This window comes from Brassica oleracea, chromosome C6, assembly GCF_000695525.1.
Source record: "Brassica oleracea var. oleracea cultivar TO1000 chromosome C6, BOL, whole genome shotgun sequence".
Classification (NCBI taxonomy): Eukaryota; Viridiplantae; Streptophyta; class Magnoliopsida; order Brassicales; family Brassicaceae; genus Brassica; species Brassica oleracea.
In genome coordinates, this window is record NC_027753.1 from 27,732,469 (window position 1) to 27,738,910 (window position 6,442).

General features: G+C 36.6%; 1 pseudogene; it reads left to right on the top strand.

Moving 5' to 3' along the window:
* The first annotated feature begins 5,397 nt into the window (after window positions 1-5,397).
* Window positions 5,398-6,442, top strand: part of LOC106297894 — a 6,160-nt pseudogene continuing 5,115 nt past the window's right edge.

A 6,442-nucleotide genomic window follows, 5' to 3' on the forward strand; every position in this document is an offset into this window, starting at 1 on the left:
TTCTCAGGCCGATCAGGTAATTAAATATACATATATCAATTATTCATAATGATTCATCATCATGTGTATTAATAACACTTATTTACAAATTAAATAATTTTTTAAATGTTACATGTTTGTTATATCAAGTACCCCTGGGTTAGGAACAGATATGACCCATGGGTCACCGTTACATCAGTCAACCCGAGAGGCCGAGTTCAGTGAAGTTCTGAGCTGGAAGACCCACTACAACCAAGCACATCCGGCAACTTAAGTGCAGCAGAAGATTTAGCTGGAGTTGGCCTTGTAGTCGATTTAACCGACTTCGGAGAGGAAGCCGTCGTTCACGTAGAGGATGAACCAGTGATTGGAGAGTTTCACCAAGATCCAGATTCAGATTCATCTGGTGATGATGACTCGGAAACAGAGTAGCATCACCTTTTTTTTTTAATATAAGAATACCGAGGAAATTCCGAGGGATAATAGGATTTAGGGATTTCCTCAGAATTTCCTCGGAATAGTCCGAGACTTTTCCGATGATTTAGGGCTTTTCTTTTAGGGTTTATGTTTCCTCGGAAAAGCCTTGGAATATTCCGAGGAAATTCCGAGGAAATCCTAGTGTTCCTCGGAATATTCCGAGGCTTTTCTGAGGAAGTAGGGTTTTTAAATTCAAAACATCAAATTGTTTTGCCCTATATCATTTCTTATATAAATGCAATGCATACCATTGAGGAATCTTTGTATAGATGATCATAAACTATGAAATAACAAAATTTCAAAACGAATTGTAAGTATTCATTTTCCCGTTCATTAAAGTGTATAAGTGTTTTAATGAACGGTAAAGGGAATACTTACAATTCGTTTTGAAATTTTGTTATTTCATAGTTTATGATCATCTATACAAAGATTCCTCAATGGTATGTATTGCATTTGTATAAGAAATGATATTGGGCAAAACAATTTGATGTTTTGAAACCCCAAACATGTGTTCCTCGGAAAAGCCTCAGAATATTCCAAGAAAATTCCGAGGAACACTTGGATTTCCTCGGAATTTCCTCGGAATATTCCGAGGAAATTCCGAGGAAATCCAAGTGTTCCTCGGAATTTTCTTGGAATATTCTGAGGCTTTTCCGAGGAAGTAGGATTTTTAAACCGAAAACAACGTTTTGCGGTTTGAATAACACTTATATAACCCTTATTAAGTGTCTTAGACTGATTATGAAGTCAAAAATTTGTTCCCTACCCTATAATAAACACTTTTCCGATTATAAGAACGAAATCCCCACAACATAAGATAAACACTTATACACTTTAATGAACGGGAAAAGAAATACTTACAATTCGTTTTGACATTTTGTTATTTCATAGTATATGATCATCTATACAAAGATTCTTCAATGGTATGCATTGCATTTGTATAAGAAATGATATAGGGCAAAAAATTTGATGTTTTGAAACCCCAAACATGTGTTCCTCGAAATTTTCTCGGAATAGTCCGAAGAAATTCCGAGGAACAATATAAACCAATAGAAAAACATGCATAGGATATTATTTTTCCTCGAATTAATGAACATACCGAGGAAATTCCGACGGATATTTAAGTATCCGTCGGAATTTCCTCGGTATATTTTAATTTAATCGGGTAAACCAGCCGCCAAATATTTCGCGAAAATTGAAATTGAAAATACCGAGGAAATTCCGACGGATAGTTTCCATCGGACCCTAGGTTTTATAAAGACGAAACACTTCTTCTTCCCCATTTCTCTCTTCTTCCTCTCCGGCGAGCTCTCTCCTCTCCGGCGATCTCTCCCTTCTCTCGCGACGATCTCTCCGGCGAATCCTCTCTAAACCTACACAAATCACGTAAGGACCCTATCTCACTCTCTTAGGTTCTATTTGTTAAGTTTTTATGTAGATTTGATGATTTTAGAAGTTTTTTGATAGATTTTTGTTAGGGTGATTGATTAGGATTGTGATTTGGTTGAGTAATAGGTTTAGAATTGTGATTTGGTTGAATAATTTGTTTTGTTGAATTGATTTAGGATTTTTTTATAATTTTTTTATTTTTTGTATTTATATTTTTATTTTTGTATTTATAAAATCGATTTTTGTATATAAATTTGATTTTTGGATTTTACAAAACATTTTTTGTATATAAATTCGATTTTTTGGATTTTATAAAACGTTTTTTGTATATAAATTCGATTTTTGGATTTATAAAAGATGATTTCATATTTATAAAAATATTTATATTTATTAAAACTAATTTTGTATTTATAAAACATTTTTTTATAAGCACTATTTTATTATTTTTGTATTTATAAAAACTAATTTTAAATATTTTTTCAATTAATATTTATTAAAACTATTTTTAAATATGTTTTTTTTAATTTACAGGTCTACTGGTGATCAGACCCGGTCTCGATCTCGTCGTGCCTCGCCACGAGGTCGTAGTGGTACGGGGAGCCACTCTCAGGGTTCGTCCAGCCACTGTCGGGATTCTTCATTTTTCCCTCCGGTTTTTGCTCCCGCTGCTACACCCCTCCCGCTGCTACACCCCCTCCCGTTGCTGCACCCCCTCCCGCTCCTCCAGTCGTTCCGGGAGTGATGACTGTTGCCCAGTTGGTTCAATAGCCCGGTCGTGAGCATCTTCCCTATCTCCCTCTGTGTCCAAAGGGACGACGTCAAACATGGTAATTAAAAGTCTTTTTTTTTCCTTTCATTAAAATTTGATTCATTATTAATAATTTGTTTCTTATATTAGGTTCAACCGATCCGGAAACGGGATCAGCGCATGGATCAACAATATGATGTACTCGAACCTCAGCAAGGGATATCCGACTTTCACTCACTTCCCTGCCGAGGACCAGGAGATGTGGTTTTGTCAGTTTGCGGTAAGTATTATAATTTTTCAACTTATATTTTTAATCTTTAATATAAAATTTCTACAAATTGTATTTTTTTTTCCAGCAAGAGTTCACCTTAAATCCCGATCACACGAACTTTATCTGTGACGCCTTCGTCCATAAAGTTATGGACAACTATGGGAACCAGATCTACGAGTGGAAGCAGAAGTGGCTCATCAACCAGGTTTTTTTTTTAATTTATTAAACAATTTTTTGAATTTACTAAACTATTTTTGGATTTATTAAACTATTTTATATTTTTTTATTAAAAGGTCCCGAAGTCAATCAACAACACGGTCTGGGAGGAGTTGTGTGTGCATTGGGATAAGAACGAGACGAAAGCTACCTCCGTGACCAACTCCGCCAACTGCAAGAGCGATCGTGGCGGGAAGGGCATGTACAAACACAATTTGGGTGCCCACACTATTGCTACTCTGGGGGATCGCTTGGTAAGTTAAATCTTTTTTTTTTAATTATTTAAGTATTTTTATTTTATTTTTTATGCATTTCTTCTAATTTCTAATGTTTGTTTAACTTTTGTTTTTTTTTCAAGGCGGATGAAAATGATGGCGAGCTGGTTGATGATTTCGTCCTAATGAAGACGACGCATACCAACAAGCACACCGGGGAGATTGATGATGGTGTTGTGAGGGATGTGCTCAGCCTGATCGAAACTCAGAAGGAAGACGAAGAGACCCGTCTATCTCAGCTTCAAACCGACCTGGACGCCACTTCGACGGCTTCGACCAACTTGTCCCGGATTCGAATCAACGAAATCGTTGAATCGGTATGTTATTTATAAAAAAGTTCAATTCATTTATTTCTTTATTTTCATTTTATCATCTTTTCTATTATTTAAATTGTTTATTTTCTATTTCAGTCGGTTCCAAAGAAGAAGGGACGTTTGGTCGGTTCGGGTCGTCGAACCCGGTCGGTTCCTCCTTCTGCACCACAGCCCTATGTTGATCCAGAAGTGCTTATGGACCAGTTGAAGGACAAAGATGACCGCATAGCTGCGTTGGAGAAAAAGATGGCGGATCAAGAGGTGGGATGGGAGGCAACGAGGAAGCTGAACGAGCAAATGATGAAGAGGATGTACCCGAACGAGCAGTTCCCGTAGTTTCTTTCTATTTTTTTCAAAAACTCTGAATGTTTTATTCTGGTACGTACAACTTTGAATATTATCTAATATTTTTTCTATTTCAATTTTAATTTTATATTTTCGAATTTCAATTAAAATAAATAAATTTTTAATTTTTTTTAAAAAATTATTTTTGGGAATATTCCGATCGACGACAACTTCCTCGGGATATTCCGACGACAACTTCCTCGGAATATTCCGACGGATACACTTCCTTGGAATATCCCGACGGATACACTTCCTCGGAATATTCCGACGGTAAAGGTTTCTCGGAATATTCCGACGGCTGTAGGTCCTCGGAATATTCCGAGGGCATATCTCCTCGGAATATCCCGACGGATACACTTCCTCGGAATATTCCGACGGCAAAGGTTTCTCGAAATATTCCGACAGCCAAAGTTCGTCGGAATATTCCGATACTTCTTTTCTCTCGGAATGTTTCCGAGGACCGTTCCATCGGAAATATCCGAGGAGATACCGACGAACAGTTTTAGGAAATGTTTCTTCGGAATGTCCTTGGAATTTTTAATTCTCGGTATTCCCTCGGAATGTCCTCGGAATCTTTAATTCTCGGCATTTCCTCGGAATTTTCCGAGTAAATTCCGAGGAAATTTTACTTTCCGACGAGAAATTTCCGACGACTATTTTCGTCGGTATGTCCTCGGAATACCGTTATTCCGAGGACATACTGACGAGAATGGTCATCGGAATACCGGTGTTTTCTTGTAGTGCGAGTCTAGTGACTAGTGAGCAATTTTGTTGCCTGAAGTAAATATCTATGCTGAAGTTGTGGCGCTGAGATTAAATGTAACGGAAGGACCATTAAGTTTGTTATTCACACACTTCCAATAGAGGCATCTAACGGAACAGAAGAGATACATTGGAAGGTCGAGAACACAAACAACAATTCGATATCTATTAATTAGTGTCACAATTGTCAAATGGATCTTCTGAAAATATTTTTGTTTATTCAAGTATAGGTAATTCACATTTGCTTATTTTGGTTCAACAGGGTTAATGTTAGTGTCAAATATAATAGATGGTTCATGGAAACATTTTGATCAAATTTTCAGGATAAAATTCAATGATTCAACAAACGTGAGGGAGGAGTAAAACGTTTATTAATGGAGGCAGTCGGAGGCTATAAATGTAAATGTAATGTTCACCATTTTATGTGCATTACAATCTTTTTTTTTTGAGTTATGGAACCATACCGAAATATACTATTTTATTAATTTATTATAATATAATTTTTTTTTTCATTAATGTTCATTTTTGGTAATAACCAAAGCTTCAAATGGTAATAACCAAAGTCAAAGGACGAATTTTGTTTGGCTGAGAACAGAACTAGGCATTCAGATGCAAAGAGCAATGTTTGTTCTTCTGCTACTCTCTATTCCTCTCTCGATCATTTGGTTTAACACAGAACACATTCTCGTACTCGTACACCAAGACAAGTCCATCTCAAGTGTTGCTGGCTCGTACGCTAGATACATGATCCCTAGTCTATTCGCCTACGGACTACTTCAATGCATCAACAGGTTCTTGCAAGCGCAGAACAATGTGTTCCCTGTCTTTGTCTGCTCTGGAATCACCACTTGTCTTCACTTGCTTCTTTGTTGGTTGTTTGTGTTGAAGACTGGTTTAGGATACAGAGGAGCTGCTCTTGCCATCTCGGTCTCTTACTGGTTCAATGTCATTCTCCTCTAGTGCTATGTCAAGTTCTCGTCTTCTTGCTCCCATAGCTGGACCGGATTTTTTAAGGAGGCCTTTCAGGACATTTATGATTTTTCTAAAATTGCTTTTCCTTCAGCAGTTATGGTTTGGTAAGTGATATCGAAACAAGAATGCTGCATTGTTCATGTCTAGTATCCATAGCCGGTCATAAAGTTTTAGGGACTTGAAAAAATTTAGTAAGAATTTTGGTAAAAAAAAGTTGTATAACAATATGAAGACATATGTACAAATATATTAACTCCAAAAAAAATTAGGAGCCTGAGACCAATGTTTCACTTTGCTATGTTCAGAACCGGTTTTGATAGTATGTGGATTTAATCAAATTGTTTGTAACAGTTTGGAGTTGTGGTCATTTGAGCTTTTGGTTCTAGCTTCAGGGCTTCTTCCTAATCCGGTTGTAGAAACTTCGGTTCTTTCAATCTGGTAAGTCTCGGTTATTCTTGTTTCTTTGGTTTCTCAGGGTTCATAGACTTGATCAACATAATTTCTCAAACTTTTCAGTCTAAATACTTCACTAACAATCTGGCAAATCTCAGTTGGTCTTGGTGGTGCAGCGAGGTAAGTACATTAGTAACTGTTGGATAAGCTTGACTTCCAAGTTTTCTTTTTTCTCTTTGTGTTATGAAAATCTAAAAGGATTAGGAAATATGATTTGTGGTGATCCTATTAAGATTAGGAT